Source organism: Cherax quadricarinatus, chromosome 2, assembly GCF_038502225.1.
Source record: "Cherax quadricarinatus isolate ZL_2023a chromosome 2, ASM3850222v1, whole genome shotgun sequence".
Classification (NCBI taxonomy): domain Eukaryota; kingdom Metazoa; phylum Arthropoda; class Malacostraca; order Decapoda; family Parastacidae; genus Cherax; species Cherax quadricarinatus.
The window spans coordinates 22,816,906-22,833,864 of NC_091293.1; the positions used below are offsets into that span (position 1 = coordinate 22,816,906).

General features: G+C 55.7%; 1 protein-coding gene across 1 annotated transcript in view; it reads right to left on the reverse strand.

Moving 5' to 3' along the window:
• The window catches only part of LOC138853077 (titin homolog), a gene marked incomplete at its 5' end in the record, with an annotated part of 174,400 nt that overhangs the window by 114,527 nt on the left and 42,914 nt on the right, over positions 1-16,959 (reverse strand).

A 16,959-nucleotide genomic window follows, 5' to 3' on the forward strand; every position in this document is an offset into this window, starting at 1 on the left:
CTGCATGTCTGCTACACTCCCTGCATGCCTGCTAAACTCCCTGCATGTCTGCTACACTCCCTGCATGTCTGCTACACTCCCTGCATGCCTGCTAAACTCCCTGCATGTCTGCTACACTCCCTGCATGCCTGCTACACTCCCTGCATGCCTGCTAAACTCCCTGCATGTCTGCTACACTCCCTGCATGCCTGCTACACTCCCTGCATGCCGGCTACACTCCCTGCATGTCTGCTACACTCCCTGCATGCCTGCTACACTCCCTGCATGCCGGCTACACTCCCTGCATGCCGGCTACACTCCCTGCATGTCTGCTACACTCCCTGCACGCCTGCTACACTCCCTGCATGTCTGCTACACTCCCTGCATGCCTGCTACACTCCCTGCATGCCTGCTACACTCCCTGCATGTCTGCTACACTCCCTGCACGCCGGCGACACTCCCTGCACGCCGGCGACACTCCCTGCACGCCGGCGACACTCCCTGCACGCCGGCGACACTCCCTGCACGCCGGCTACACTCCCTGCACGCCGGCTACACTCCCTGCACGCCGGCTACACTCCCTGCACGCCGGCTACACTCCCTGCACGCCGGCTACACTCCCTGCACGCCGGCTACACTCCCTGCACGCCTACTACACTCCCTGCACGCCTGCTCCACTCCCTGCACGCCTGCTACACTCCCTGCACGCCTGCTACACTCCCTGCACGCCTGCTACACTCCCTGCACGCCTGCTACACTCTCTGCATGCCTGCTACACACCCTGCATGCCTGCTACACTGCCAGCATGCCTGCTACACTCCCAGCATGTCTGCTACACTCCCAGCATGTCTGCTACACTGCCAGCATGTCTGCTACACTGCCAGCATGTCTGCTACACTCCCAGCATGCCTGCTACACTGCCAGCATGCCTGCTACACTCCCAGCATGTCTGCTACACTCCCAGCATGTCTGCTACACTCCCTGCATGTCTGCTACACTCCCTGCATGTCTGCTACACTCACTGCATGCCTGCTACACTCCCTGCATGCCTGCTACACTCCCTGCATGCCTGCTACACTCCCTGCATGCCTGCTACACTCCCTGCATGCCTGCTACACTCCCTGCATGCCTGCTACACTCCCTGCATGCCTGCTACACTCCCTGCATGCCTTCTACACTCCCTGCATGCCTGCTACACTCCCTGCATGTCTGCTACACTCCCTGCATGCTTGCTACACTCCCTGCATGTCTGCTAAACTCCCAGCATGTCTGCTACACTCCCTGCATGCCTGCTACACTCCCTGCATGCCTGCTACACTCCCTGCACGCCTGCTACACTCCCTGCATGCCTGCTACACTCCCTGCATGCCTGCTACACTCCCTGCATGCCTGCTACACTCCCGGCATGTCTGCTACACTCCCAGCATGTCTGCTACACTCCCAGCATGTCTGCTACACTACCAGCATGTCTGCTACACTTCCAGCATGTCTGCTACACTCCCTGCATGTCTGCTACACTCCCTGCATGCCTGCTACACTCCCTGCATGTCTGCTACACTCCCTGCATGTCTGCTACACTCCCTGCATGTCTGCTACACTCCCTGCATGCCTGCTACACTCCCAGCATGTCTGCTACACTCCCAGCATGTCTGCTACACTCCCAGCATGCCTGCTACACTCCCTGCATGCCTGCTACACTGCCAGCATGTCTGCTACACTGCCTGCATGCCTGCTACACTGCCAGCTACACTCCCTGCATGTCTGCTACACTGCCAGCATGTCTGCTGCACTCCCTGCATGCCTGCTACACTCCCTGCACGCCTGCTACACTCCCTACATGCCTGCTACACTCCCTGCATGCCTTCTACACTCCCTGCATGTCTGCTACACTCCCTGCACGCCTGCTACACTCCCTGCACGCCTGCTACACTCCCTGCATGCCTGTTACACTCCCTGCATGTCTGCTACACTGCCAGCATGTCTGCTACACTCCCTGCATATCTGCTACACTGCCAGCATGTCTGCTACACTCCCTGCATATCTGCTACACTCCCAGCATGTCTGCTACACTCCCTGCATATCTGCTACACTGCCAGCATGTCTGCTACACTCCCTGCATATCTGCTACACTGCCAGCATGTCTGCTAGACTCCCTGCACGTCTGCTACACTGCCAGCATGTCTGCTACACTCCCTGCACGTCTGCTACACTGCCAGCAGGTCTGCTACACTGCCAGCATGTCTGCTACACTGCCAGCATGCCTGCTCCACTCCCAGCATGCCTGCTCCACTCCCAGCATGCCTGCTACACTCCCTGCATGTCTGCTACACTGCCAGCATGTCTGCTACACTCCCTGCATGCCTTCTACACTCACTGCATGCCTGCTACACTGCCAGTATGTCTGCTACACTGCCAGCATGTCTGCTACATTCCCTGCATATCTGCTACACTGCCAGCATGTCTGCTACACTCCCTGCATATCTGCTACACTGCCAGCATGTCTGCTACACTCCCTGCATGCCTTCTACACTCACTGCATGCCTGCTACACTGCCAGCATGTCTGCTACACTGCCAGCATGTCTGCTACACTCCCTGCATGCCTGCTACACTCCCTGCACGTCTGCTACACACCCTGCACGCCTGCTACACTCCCTGCATATCTGCTACACTCCCTGCATGCCTGCTACACTGCGAGCATGTCTGCTACACTCCCAGCATGTCTGCTACACTCCCAGCATGTCTGCTACACTGCCAGCATGTCTGCTACACTGCCAGCATGTCTGCTACACTGCCAGCATGCCTGCTACACTCACAGCATGTCTGATACACTCCCAGCATGTCTGCTACACTCCCAGCATATCTACTACACTGCCAGCATGTCTGCTACCCTGCCAGCATGTCTGCTACACTGCCAGCACGTCTACTACACACCCTGCACGCCTGTTACACTCCCTGCACGCCTGCTACACTCCCTGCACGCCTGCTACACTCCCAGCATATCTGCTACACTGCCAGCATGTCTGCTACACTCCCTGCGTATCTGCTACACTGCCAGCATGTCTGCTACACTCCCAGTATATCTATTACACTGCCAGCATATCTGCTACACTCCCAGCATGTCTGCTACACTCCCAGCATATCTGCTACACTCCCAGCATGTCTGCTACACTCCCTGCATGTCTGCTACACTGCCAGCATGTCTGCTACACTCCCTGCACGTCTGCTACACTGCCAGCATGTCTGCTACACTCCCTGCACGTCTGCTACACTGCCAGCATGCCTGCTACACTCACAGCATGTCTGATACACTCCCAGCATGTCTGCTACACTCCCAGCATATCTACTACACTGCCAGCATGTCTGCTACCCTGCCAGCATGTCTGCTACACTGCCAGCACGTCTACTACATACCCTGCACGCCTGTTACACTACGTGCACGCCTGCAACACTCCCTGCACGCCTGCTACACTCCCAGCATGTCTGCTACACTGCCAGCATGTCTGCTACACTCCCTGCATATCTGCTACACTGCCAGCATGTCTGCTACACTCCCTGCACGCCTGCTACACTCCCAGCATGTCTGCTACACTGCCAACATGTCTGCTACACTCCCTGCACGCCTGCTACACTCTCAGCATGTCTGCTACACTGCCAGCATGTCTGCTACACTCCCTGCATGTCTGCTACACTCCCAGCATGTCTGCTACACTCCCTGCATATCTGCTACACTGCCACCATGTCTGCTACACTCCCTGCATATCTGCTACACTGCCAGCATGTCTGCTACACTCCCTGCACGTCTGCTACACTGCCAGCATGTCTGCTACACTCCCTGCATGTCTGCTACACTCCCTGCATATCTGCTACACTGCCAGCATGTCTGCTACACTGCCAGCATGTCTGCTACACTCCCTGCATATCTGTTACACTCCCTGCTTGTCTGCTACACTCCCTGCATATCTGCTACACTGCCAGTATGTCTGCTACACTCCTTGCATGTCTGCTACACTCCCTGCATGCCTTCTACACTCCCTGCATGCCTGCTACACTGCCAGCATGTCTGCTACACTCCCAGGATGTCTGCTACACTCCTTGCATGCCTGCTACACTCCCTGCACGTCTGCTACACACCCTGCACGCCTGTTACACTCCCTGCACGCCTGCTACACTCCCTGCATATCTGCTACACTGCCAGCATGTCTGCTACACTACCTGCATGCCTGCTACACTCCCAGCATGTCTGCTACACTGCCAGCATGTCTGCTACACTCCCAGTATGTCTACGACACTGCCAGCATGTCTACTACACTGCCAGCATGTCTGCTACACTGCCAGCATGTCTGCTACACTGCCAGCATGTCTGCTACACTGCCAGCATGTCTGCTACACTGCCAGCATGTCTGCTACACTGCCAGCATGTCTGCTACACTGCCAGCATGTCTGCTACACTCCCTGCACGTCTACTACACACCCTGCACGCCTGTTACACACCCTGCACGCCTGCTACACTCCCTGCACGCCTGCTACACTCCCTGCATGCCTGCTACACTGCCAGCATGTCTGCTACACTCCCTGCACGTCTGCTACACTCCCTGCACGCCTGCTACACTCCCAGCATGTCTGCTACACTGCCACCATGTCTGCTACACTGCCACCATGTCTGCTACACTGCCAGCATGTCTGCTACACTCCCTGCATATCTGCTACACTGCCAGCATGTCTGCTACACTCCCTGCATGCCTGCTACACTCCCTGCATATCTGCTACACTCCCAGCATGTCTGCTACACTCCCAGCATGTCTGCTACACTCCCAGCATGTCTGCTACACTCCCAGCATATCTGTTACACTCCCAGCATGTCTGCTACACTCCCAGCATATCTGCTACACTGCCAGCATATCTGCTACACTGCCAACATGTCTGCTACACTGCCTGCACGTCTACTACACACCCTGCACGCCTGTTACACTCCCTGCACGCCTGCTACACTCCCAGCATGTCTGCTACACTGCCAGCATGTCTGCTACACTCCCTGCACGTCTGCTGCACTGCCAGCATGTCTGCTACACTGCCAGCATGTCTGCTACACTGCCAGCATGTCTGCTACACTGCCAGCATATCTGCTACACTGCCAGCATGTCTCCTACACTCCCTGCATGCCTCCTACACTCCCTGCATGTCTGCTACACTGCCAGCATGTCTGCTACACTCCCTGCATATCTGCTACACTGCCAGCATGTCTGCTACACTCCCTGCACGTCTGCTACACTGCCAGCATGTCTGCTACACTCCCTGCATGTCTGCTACACTCCCTGCATGTCTGCTACACTGCCAGCATGTCTGCTACACTGCCAGCATGTCTGCTACACTGCCTGCATGCCTGCTACACTCCCTGCATGCCTGCTACACTGCCAGCATGTCTGCTACACTGCCAGCATGTCTGCTACACTGCCAGCATGTCTGCTACACTCCCTGCATATCTGCTACACTGCCAGCATGTCTGCTACACTCCCTGCATATCTGCTACACTGCCAGCATGTCTGCTACACTCCCTGCATGTCTGCTACACTCCCTGCATGCCTTCTACACTCACTGCATGCCTGCTACACTGCCAGCATGTCTGCTACACTCCCAGCATGTCTGCTACACTCCCTGCATGGCTGCTACACTCCCTGCACGTCTGCTACACTCCCTGCACGTCTGCTACACACCCTGCACGCCTGTTACACTCCCTGCACGCCTGCTACACTCGCTGCATATCTGCTACACTGCAAGCATGTCTGCTACACTCCCTGCATGCCTGCTACACTGCGAGCATGTCTGCTACACTCCCAGCATGTCTGCTACACTCCCAGCATGTCTGCTACACTGCCAGCATGTCTGCTACACTGCCAGCATGTCTGCTACACTGCCAGCATGTCTGCTACACTCCCTGCATGCCTGCTACACTCCCAGCATATCTGCTACACTCCCAGCATGTCTGCTACACTCCCTGCATATCTGCTACACTCCGTGCACGTTTACTACACACCCTGCACGCCTGTTACACTCCCTGCACGCCTTCTACACTCCCAGGATATCTGCTACACTGCCAGCATGTCTGCTACACTCCCTGCATATCTGCTACACTGCCAGCATGTCTGCTACACTGCCAGCATATCTACTATACTGCCAGCATATCTGCTACACTCCCAGCATGTCTGCTACACTCCCAGCATGTCTGCTACACTGCCAGCATGTCTGCTACACTGCCTGCACGTCTACTACACACCCTGCACGCCTGTTACACTCCGTGCACGCCTGCTACACTCCCTGCACGCCTGCTACACTCCCAGCATGTCTGCTACACTGCCAACATGTCTGCTACACTCCCTGCACGCCTGCTACACTCTCAGCATGTCTGCTACACTGCCAGCATGTCTGCTACACTCCCTGCATATCTGCTACACTCCCAGCATGTCTGCTACACTCCCTGCATGCCTGCTACACTCCCTGCATGTCTGCTACACTGCCAGCATTTCTGCTACACTCCCTGCATATCTGCTACACTGCCAGCATGTCTGCTACACTCCCTGCATATCTGCTACACTCCCTGCATATCTGCTACTCTGCCACCATGTCTGCTACACTCCCTGCATATCTGCTACACTGCCAGCATGTCTGCTACACTCCGTGCACGTCTGCTACACTGCCAGCATGTCTGCTACACTCCCTGCATGTCTGCTACACTCCCTGCATGTCTGCTACACTCCCTGCATATCTGCTACACTGCCAGCATGTCTGCTACACTGCCAGCATGTCTGCTACACTCCCTGCATATCTGCTACACTGCCAGTATGTCTGCTACACTCCCTGCATGTCTGCTACACTCCATGCATGCCTTCTACACCCCCTGCATGCCTGCTACACTGCCAGCATGTCTGCTACACTCCCAGGATGTCTGCTACACTCCCTGCATGCCCGCTACACTCCCTGCACGTCTGCTACACACCCTGCACGCCTGTTACACTCCCTGCACGCCTGCTACACTCCCTGCATATCTGCTATACTGCCAGCATGTCTGCTACACTCCCTGCATATCTGCTACACTGCCAGCATGTCTGCTACACTGCCAGCATGTCTGCTACACTCCCAGCATGTCTGCTACACTGCCAGCATGTCTGCTAGACTCCCAGTATGTCTACGACACTGCCAGCATGTCTACTATACTGCCAGCATGTCTGCTACACTGCCAGCATGTCTGCTACACTGCCAGCATGTCTGCTACACTCCCAGCATGTCTGCTACACTCCCAGCATGTCTGCTACACTCCCAGCATATCTGTTACACTCCCAGCATGTCTGCTACACTCCCAGCATATCTGCTACACTGCCAGCATGTCTGCTACACTGCCAACATGTCTGCTACACTGCCTGCACGTCTGCTACACTCCCTGCATGCTTGCTACACTCCCTGCATGTCTGCTAAACTCCCAGCATGTCTGCTACACTCCCTGCATGCCTGCTACACTCCCTGCATGCCTGCTACACTCCCTGCATGCCTGCTACACTCCCTGCACGCCTGCTACACTCCCTGCATGCCTGCTACACTCCCTGCATGCCTGCTACACTCCCTGCATGCCTGCTACACTCCCGGCATGTCTGCTACACTCCCAGCATGTCTGCTACACTCCCAGCATGTCTGCTACACTACCAGCATGTCTGCTACACTTCCAGCATGTCTGCTACACTCCCTGCATGTCTGCTACACTCCCTGCATGCCTGCTACACTCCCTGCATGTCTGCTACACTCCCTGCATGTCTGCTACACTCCCTGCATGTCTGCTACACTCCCTGCATGCCTGCTACACTCCCAGCATGTCTGCTACACTCCCAGCATGTCTGCTACACTCCCAGCATGCCTGCTACACTCCCTGCATGCCTGCTACACTGCCAGCATGTCTGCTACACTGCCTGCATGCCTGCTACACTGCCAGCTACACTCCCTGCATGTCTGCTACACTGCCAGCATGTCTGCTGCACTCCCTGCATGCCTGCTACACTCCCTGCACGCCTGCTACACTCCCTACATGCCTGCTACACTCCCTGCATGCCTTCTACACTCCCTGCATGTCTGCTACACTCCCTGCACGCCTGCTACACTCCCTGCACGCCTGCTACACTCCCTGCATGCCTGTTACACTCCCTGCATGTCTGCTACACTGCCAGCATGTCTGCTACACTCCCTGCATATCTGCTACACTGCCAGCATGTCTGCTACACTCCCTGCATATCTGCTACACTCCCAGCATGTCTGCTACACTCCCTGCATATCTGCTACACTGCCAGCATGTCTGCTACACTCCCTGCATATCTGCTACACTGCCAGCATGTCTGCTAGACTCCCTGCACGTCTGCTACACTGCCAGCATGTCTGCTACACTCCCTGCACGTCTGCTACACTGCCAGCAGGTCTGCTACACTGCCAGCATGTCTGCTACACTGCCAGCATGCCTGCTCCACTCCCAGCATGCCTGCTCCACTCCCAGCATGCCTGCTACACTCCCTGCATGTCTGCTACACTGCCAGCATGTCTGCTACACTCCCTGCATGCCTTCTACACTCACTGCATGCCTGCTACACTGCCAGCATGTCTGCTACACTGCCAGCATGTCTGCTACATTCCCTGCATATCTGCTACACTGCCAGCATGTCTGCTACACTCCCTGCATATCTGCTACACTGCCAGCATGTCTGCTACACTCCCTGCATGCCTTCTACACTCACTGCATGCCTGCTACACTGCCAGCATGTCTGCTACACTGCCAGCATGTCTGCTACACTCCCTGCATGCCTGCTACACTCCCTGCACGTCTGCTACACACCCTGCACGCCTGCTACACTCCCTGCATATCTGCTACACTCCCTGCATGCCTGCTACACTGCGAGCATGTCTGCTACACTCCCAGCATGTCTGCTACACTCCCAGCATGTCTGCTACACTGCCAGCATGTCTGCTACACTGCCAGCATGTCTGCTACACTGCCAGCATGCCTGCTACACTCACAGCATGTCTGATACACTCCCAGCATGTCTGCTACACTCCCAGCATATCTACTACACTGCCAGCATGTCTGCTACCCTGCCAGCATGTCTGCTACACTGCCAGCACGTCTACTACACACCCTGCACGCCTGTTACACTCCCTGCACGCCTGCTACACTCCCTGCACGCCTGCTACACTCCCAGCATATCTGCTACACTGCCAGCATGTCTGCTACACTCCCTGCGTATCTGCTACACTGCCAGCATGTCTGCTACACTCCCAGTATATCTATTACACTGCCAGCATATCTGCTACACTCCCAGCATGTCTGCTACACTCCCAGCATATCTGCTACACTCCCAGCATGTCTGCTACACTCCCTGCATGTCTGCTACACTGCCAGCATGTCTGCTACACTCCCTGCACGTCTGCTACACTGCCAGCATGTCTGCTACACTCCCTGCACGTCTGCTACACTGCCAGCATGCCTGCTACACTCACAGCATGTCTGATACACTCCCAGCATGTCTGCTACACTCCCAGCATATCTACTACACTGCCAGCATGTCTGCTACCCTGCCAGCATGTCTGCTACACTGCCAGCACGTCTACTACATACCCTGCACGCCTGTTACACTACGTGCACGCCTGCAACACTCCCTGCACGCCTGCTACACTCCCAGCATGTCTGCTACACTGCCAGCATGTCTGCTACACTCCCTGCATATCTGCTACACTGCCAGCATGTCTGCTACACTCCCTGCACGCCTGCTACACTCCCAGCATGTCTGCTACACTGCCAACATGTCTGCTACACTCCCTGCACGCCTGCTACACTCTCAGCATGTCTGCTACACTGCCAGCATGTCTGCTACACTCCCTGCATGTCTGCTACACTCCCAGCATGTCTGCTACACTCCCTGCATATCTGCTACACTGCCACCATGTCTGCTACACTCCCTGCATATCTGCTACACTGCCAGCATGTCTGCTACACTCCCTGCACGTCTGCTACACTGCCAGCATGTCTGCTACACTCCCTGCATGTCTGCTACACTCCCTGCATATCTGCTACACTGCCAGCATGTCTGCTACACTGCCAGCATGTCTGCTACACTCCCTGCATATCTGTTACACTCCCTGCTTGTCTGCTACACTCCCTGCATATCTGCTACACTGCCAGTATGTCTGCTACACTCCTTGCATGTCTGCTACACTCCCTGCATGCCTTCTACACTCCCTGCATGCCTGCTACACTGCCAGCATGTCTGCTACACTCCCAGGATGTCTGCTACACTCCTTGCATGCCTGCTACACTCCCTGCACGTCTGCTACACACCCTGCACGCCTGTTACACTCCCTGCACGCCTGCTACACTACCTGCATATCTGCTACACTGCCAGCATGTCTGCTACACTACCTGCATGCCTGCTACACTGCCAGCATGTCTGCTACACTGCCAGCATGTCTGCTACACTCCCAGTATGTCTACGACACTGCCAGCATGTCTACTACACTGCCAGCATGTCTGCTACACTGCCAGCATGTCTGCTACACTGCCAGCATGTCTGCTACACTGCCAGCATGTCTGCTACACTGCCAGCATGTCTGCTACACTGCCAGCATGTCTGCTACACTGCCAGCATGTCTGCTACACTCCCTGCACGTCTACTACACACCCTGCACGCCTGTTACACACCCTGCACGCCTGCTACACTCCCTGCACGCCTGCTACACTCCCTGCATGCCTGCTACACTGCCAGCATGTCTGCTACACTCCCTGCACGTCTGCTACACTCCCTGCACGCCTGCTACACTCCCAGCATGTCTGCTACACTGCCACCATGTCTGCTACACTGCCACCATGTCTGCTACACTGCCAGCATGTCTGCTACACTCCCTGCATATCTGCTACACTGCCAGCATGTCTGCTACACTCCCTGCATGCCTGCTACACTCCCTGCATATCTGCTACACTCCCAGCATGTCTGCTACACTCCCAGCATGTCTGCTACACTCCCAGCATGTCTGCTACACTCCCAGCATATCTGTTACACTCCCAGCATGTCTGCTACACTCCCAGCATATCTGCTACACTGCCAGCATATCTGCTACACTGCCAACATGTCTGCTACACTGCCTGCACGTCTACTACACACCCTGCACGCCTGTTACACTCCCTGCACGCCTGCTACACTGCCAGCATGTCTGCTACACTGCCAGCATGTCTGCTACACTCCCTGCACGTCTGCTGCACTGCCAGCATGTCTGCTACACTGCCAGCATGTCTGCTACACTGCCAGCATGTCTGCTACACTGCCAGCATATCTGCTACACTGCCAGCATGTCTCCTACACTCCCTGCATGCCTCCTACACTCCCTGCATGTCTGCTACACTGCCAGCATGTCTGCTACACTCCCTGCATATCTGCTACACTGCCAGCATGTCTGCTACACTCCCTGCACGTCTGCTACACTGCCAGCATGTCTGCTACACTCCCTGCATGTCTGCTACACTCCCTGCATGTCTGCTACACTGCCAGCATGTCTGCTACACTGCCAGCATGTCTGCTACACTGCCTGCATGCCTGCTACACTCCCTGCATGCCTGCTACACTGCCAGCATGTCTGCTACACTGCCAGCATGTCTGCTACACTGCCAGCATGTCTGCTACACTCCCTGCATATCTGCTACACTGCCAGCATGTCTGCTACACTCCCTGCATATCTGCTACACTGCCAGCATGTCTGCTACACTCCCTGCATGTCTGCTACACTCCCTGTATGCCTTCTACACTCACTGCATGCCTGCTACACTGCCAGCATGTCTGCTACACTCCCAGCATGTCTGCTACACTCCCTGCATGGCTGCTACACTCCCTGCACGTCTGCTACACTCCCTGCACGTCTGCTACACACCCTGCACGCCTGTTACACTCCCTGCACGCCTGCTACACTCGCTGCATATCTGCTACACTGCAAGCATGTCTGCTACACTCCCTGCATGCCTGCTACACTGCGAGCATGTCTGCTACACTCCCAGCATGTCTGCTACACTCCCAGCATGTCTGCTACACTGCCAGCATGTCTGCTACACTGCCAGCATGTCTGCTACACTGCCAGCATGTCTGCTACACTCCCTGCATGCCTGCTACACTCCCAGCATATCTGCTACACTCCCAGCATGTCTGCTACACTCCCTGCATATCTGCTACACTCCGTGCACGTTTACTACACACCCTGCACGCCTGTTACACTCCCTGCACGCCTTCTACACTCCCAGGATATCTGCTACACTGCCAGCATGTCTGCTACACTCCCTGCATATCTGCTACACTGCCAGCATGTCTGCTACACTGCCAGCATATCTACTATACTGCCAGCATATCTGCTACACTCCCAGCATGTCTGCTACACTCCCAGCATGTCTGCTACACTGCCAGCATGTCTGCTACACTGCCTGCACGTCTACTACACACCCTGCACGCCTGTTACACTCCGTGCACGCCTGCTACACTCCCTGCACGCCTGCTACACTCCCAGCATGTCTGCTACACTGCCAACATGTCTGCTACACTCCCTGCACGCCTGCTACACTCTCAGCATGTCTGCTACACTGCCAGCATGTCTGCTACACTCCCTGCATATCTGCTACACTCCCAGCATGTCTGCTACACTCCCTGCATGCCTGCTACACTCCCTGCATGTCTGCTACACTGCCAGCATTTCTGCTACACTCCCTGCATATCTGCTACACTGCCAGCATGTCTGCTACACTCCCTGCATATCTGCTACACTCCCTGCATATCTGCTACTCTGCCACCATGTCTGCTACACTCCCTGCATATCTGCTACACTGCCAGCATGTCTGCTACACTCCGTGCACGTCTGCTACACTGCCAGCATGTCTGCTACACTCCCTGCATGTCTGCTACACTCCCTGCATGTCTGCTACACTCCCTGCATATCTGCTACACTGCCAGCATGTCTGCTACACTGCCAGCATGTCTGCTACACTCCCTGCATATCTGCTACACTGCCAGTATGTCTGCTACACTCCCTGCATGTCTGCTACACTCCATGCATGCCTTCTACACCCCCTGCATGCCTGCTACACTGCCAGCATGTCTGCTACACTCCCAGGATGTCTGCTACACTCCCTGCATGCCCGCTACACTCCCTGCACGTCTGCTACACACCCTGCACGCCTGTTACACTCCCTGCACGCCTGCTACACTCCCTGCATATCTGCTATACTGCCAGCATGTCTGCTACACTCCCTGCATATCTGCTACACTGCCAGCATGTCTGCTACACTGCCAGCATGTCTGCTACACTCCCAGCATGTCTGCTACACTGCCAGCATGTCTGCTAGACTCCCAGTATGTCTACGACACTGCCAGCATGTCTACTATACTGCCAGCATGTCTGCTACACTGCCAGCATGTCTGCTACACTGCCAGCATGTCTGCTACACTCCCAGCATGTCTGCTACACTCCCAGCATGTCTGCTACACTCCCAGCATATCTGTTACACTCCCAGCATGTCTGCTACACTCCCAGCATATCTGCTACACTGCCAGCATGTCTGCTACACTGCCAACATGTCTGCTACACTGCCTGCACGTCTACTACACACCCTGCACGCCTGTTACACTCCCTGCACGCCTGCTACACTCCCAGCATGTCTGCTACACTGCCAGCATGTCTGCTACACTCCCTGCACGTCTGCTGCACTGCCAGCATGTCTGCTACACTGCCAGCATGTCTGCTACACTGCCAGCATGTCTGCTACACTGCCAGCATATCTGCTACACTGCCAGCATGTCTCCAACACTCCCTGCATGCCTCCTACACTCCCTGCATGTCTGCTACACTCCCTGCATATCTGCTACACTCCCTGCATATCTGCTACACTGCCAGCATGTCTGCTACACTCCCTGCATATCTGCTCCACTGCCAGCATGTCTGCTACACTCCCTGCATATCTGCTACACTGCCAGCATGTCTGCTACACTCCCTGCACGTCTGCTACACTGCCAGCATGTCTGCTACACTCCCTGCATGTCTGCTACACTCCCTGCATATCTGCTACACTGCCAGCATGTCTGCTACACTGCCAGCATGTCTGCTACACTGCCTGCATGCCTGCTACACTCCCTGCATGCCTGCTACACTGCCAGCATGTCTGCTACACTGCCAGCATGTCTGCTACACTCCCTGCATATCTGCTACACTGCCAGCATGTCTGCTACACTCCCTGCATATCTGCTACACTGCCAGCATGTCTGCTACACTCCCTGCATGTCTGCTACACTCCCTTCATGCCTTCTACACTCACTGCATGCCTGCTACACTGCCAGCATGTCTGCTACACTCCCAGCATGTCTGCTACACTCCCTGCATGGCTGCTACACTCCCTGCACGTCTGCTACACTCCCTGCAAGTCTGCTACACACCCTGCACGCCTGTTACACTCCCTGCACGCCTGCTACACTCGCTGCATATCTGCTACACTGCAAGCATGTCTGCTACACTCCCTGCATGCTTGCTACACTGCGAGCATGTCTGCTACACTGCGAGCATGTCTGCTACACTCCCAGCATGTCTGCTACACTGCCAGCATGTCTGCTACACTGCCAGCATGTCTGCTACACTGCCAGCATGTCTGCTACACTCCCTGCATGCCTGCTACACTCCCAGCATATCTGCTACACTCCCAGCATGTCTGCTACACTCCCTGCATATCTGCTACACTCCGTGCACGTTTACTACACACCCTGCACGCCTTCTACACTCCCAGGATATCTGCTACACTGCCAGCATGTCTGCTACACTCCCTGCATATCTGCTACACTGCCAGCATGTCTGCTACACTGCCAGCATATCTACTATACTGCCAGCATATCTGCTACACTGCCAGCATGTCTGCTACACTCCCAGCATGTCTGCTACACTGCCAGCATGTCTGCTACACTGCCTGCACGTCTACTACACACCCTGCACGCCTGTTACACTCCGTGCACGCCTGCTACACTCCCTGCACGCCTGCTACACTCCCAGCATGTCTGCTACACTGCCAACATGTCTGGTACACTCCCTGCACGCCTGCTACACTCTCAGCATGTCTGCTACACTGCCAGCATATCTGCTACACTCCCAGCATGTCTGCTACACTCCCTGCATGCCTGCTACACTCCCTGCATGTCTGCTACACTGCCAGCATTTCTGCTACACTCCCTGCATATCTGCTACACTGCCAGCATGTCTGCTACACTCCCTGCATATCTGCTACACTCCCTGCATATCTGCTACACTGCCAGCATGTCTGCTACACTCCGTGCACGTCTGCTACACTGCCAGCATGTCTGCTACACTCCCTGCATATCTGCTACACTGCCAGCATGTCTGCTACACTCCGTGCACGTCTGCTACACTGCCAGCATGTCTGCTACACTGCCAGCATGTCTGCTACACTCCCTGCATATCTGCTACACTGCCAGTATGTCTGCTACACTCCCTGCATGTCTGCTACACTCCATGCATGCCTTCTACACCCCCTGCATGCCTGCTACACTGCCAGCATGTCTGCTACACTCCCAGGATGTCTGCTACACTCCCTGCATGCCCGCTACACTCCCTGCACGTCTGCTACACACCCTGCACGCCTGTTACACTCCCTGCACGCCTGCTACACTCCCTGCATATCTGCTATACTGCCAGAATGTCTGCTACACTACCTGCATGCCTGCTACACTTCCAGCATGTCTGCTACACTGCCAGCATGTCTGCTACACTGCCAGCATGTCTGCTACACTGCCAGCATGTCTGCTACACTGCCAGCATGTCTGCTAGACTCCCAGTATGTCTACGACACTGCCAGCATGTCTACTATACTGCCAGCATGTCTGCTACACTGCCAGCATGTCTGCTACACTGCCAGCATGTCTGCTACACTGCCAGCATGTCTACTATACTGCCAGCATGTCTGCTACACTGCCAGCATGTCTGCTACACTGCCAGCATGTCTGCTACACTGCCAGCATGTCTGCTACACTGCCAGCATGTCTGCTACACTGCCAGCATGTCTGCTACACTGCCAGCATGGCTGCTACACTGCCAGCATGTCTGCTACACTGCCAGCATGTCTGCTACACTGCCAGCATGTCTGCTACACTCCCTGCACGTCTACTACACACCCTGCACGCCTGTTACACACCCTGCACGCCTGCTACACTCCCTGCACGCCTGCTACACTCCCTGCATGCCTGCTACACTGCCAGCATGTCTGCTACACTCCCTGCACGTCTGCTGCACGCCTGCTACACTCCCAGCATGTCTGCTACACTGCCAGCATGTCTGCTACACTGCCAGCATGTCTGCTACACTGCCAGCATGTCTGCTACACTCCCTGCATATCTGCTACACTGCCAGCATGTCTGCTACACTCCCTGCATGCCTGCTACACTGCCAGCATGTCTGCTACACTCCCTGCACGTCTGCTGCACGCCTGCTACACTCCCAGCATGTCTGCTACACTGCCAGCATGTCTGCTACACTGCCAGCATGTCTGCTACACTGCCAGCATGTCTGCTACACTGCCTGCATGCCTGCTACACTCCCTGCATGTCTGCTACACTGCCAGCATGTCTGTTACACTGCCAGCATGTCCGCTACACTGCCAGCATGTCTGCTACACTGCCAGCATGTCTGCTACACTGCCAGCATGTCTGCTACACTCCCTGCATATCTGCTACACTGCCAGCATGTCTGCTACACTCCCTGCATATCTGCTACACTGCCAGCATGTCTGCTACACTCCCTGCATGTCTGCTACACTCCCTGCATGCCTTCTACACTCACTGCATGCCTGCTACACTGCCAGCATGTCTGCTACACTCCCTGCATGCCTCCTACACTCCCTGCACGTCTGCTACACTCCCTGCACGTCTGCT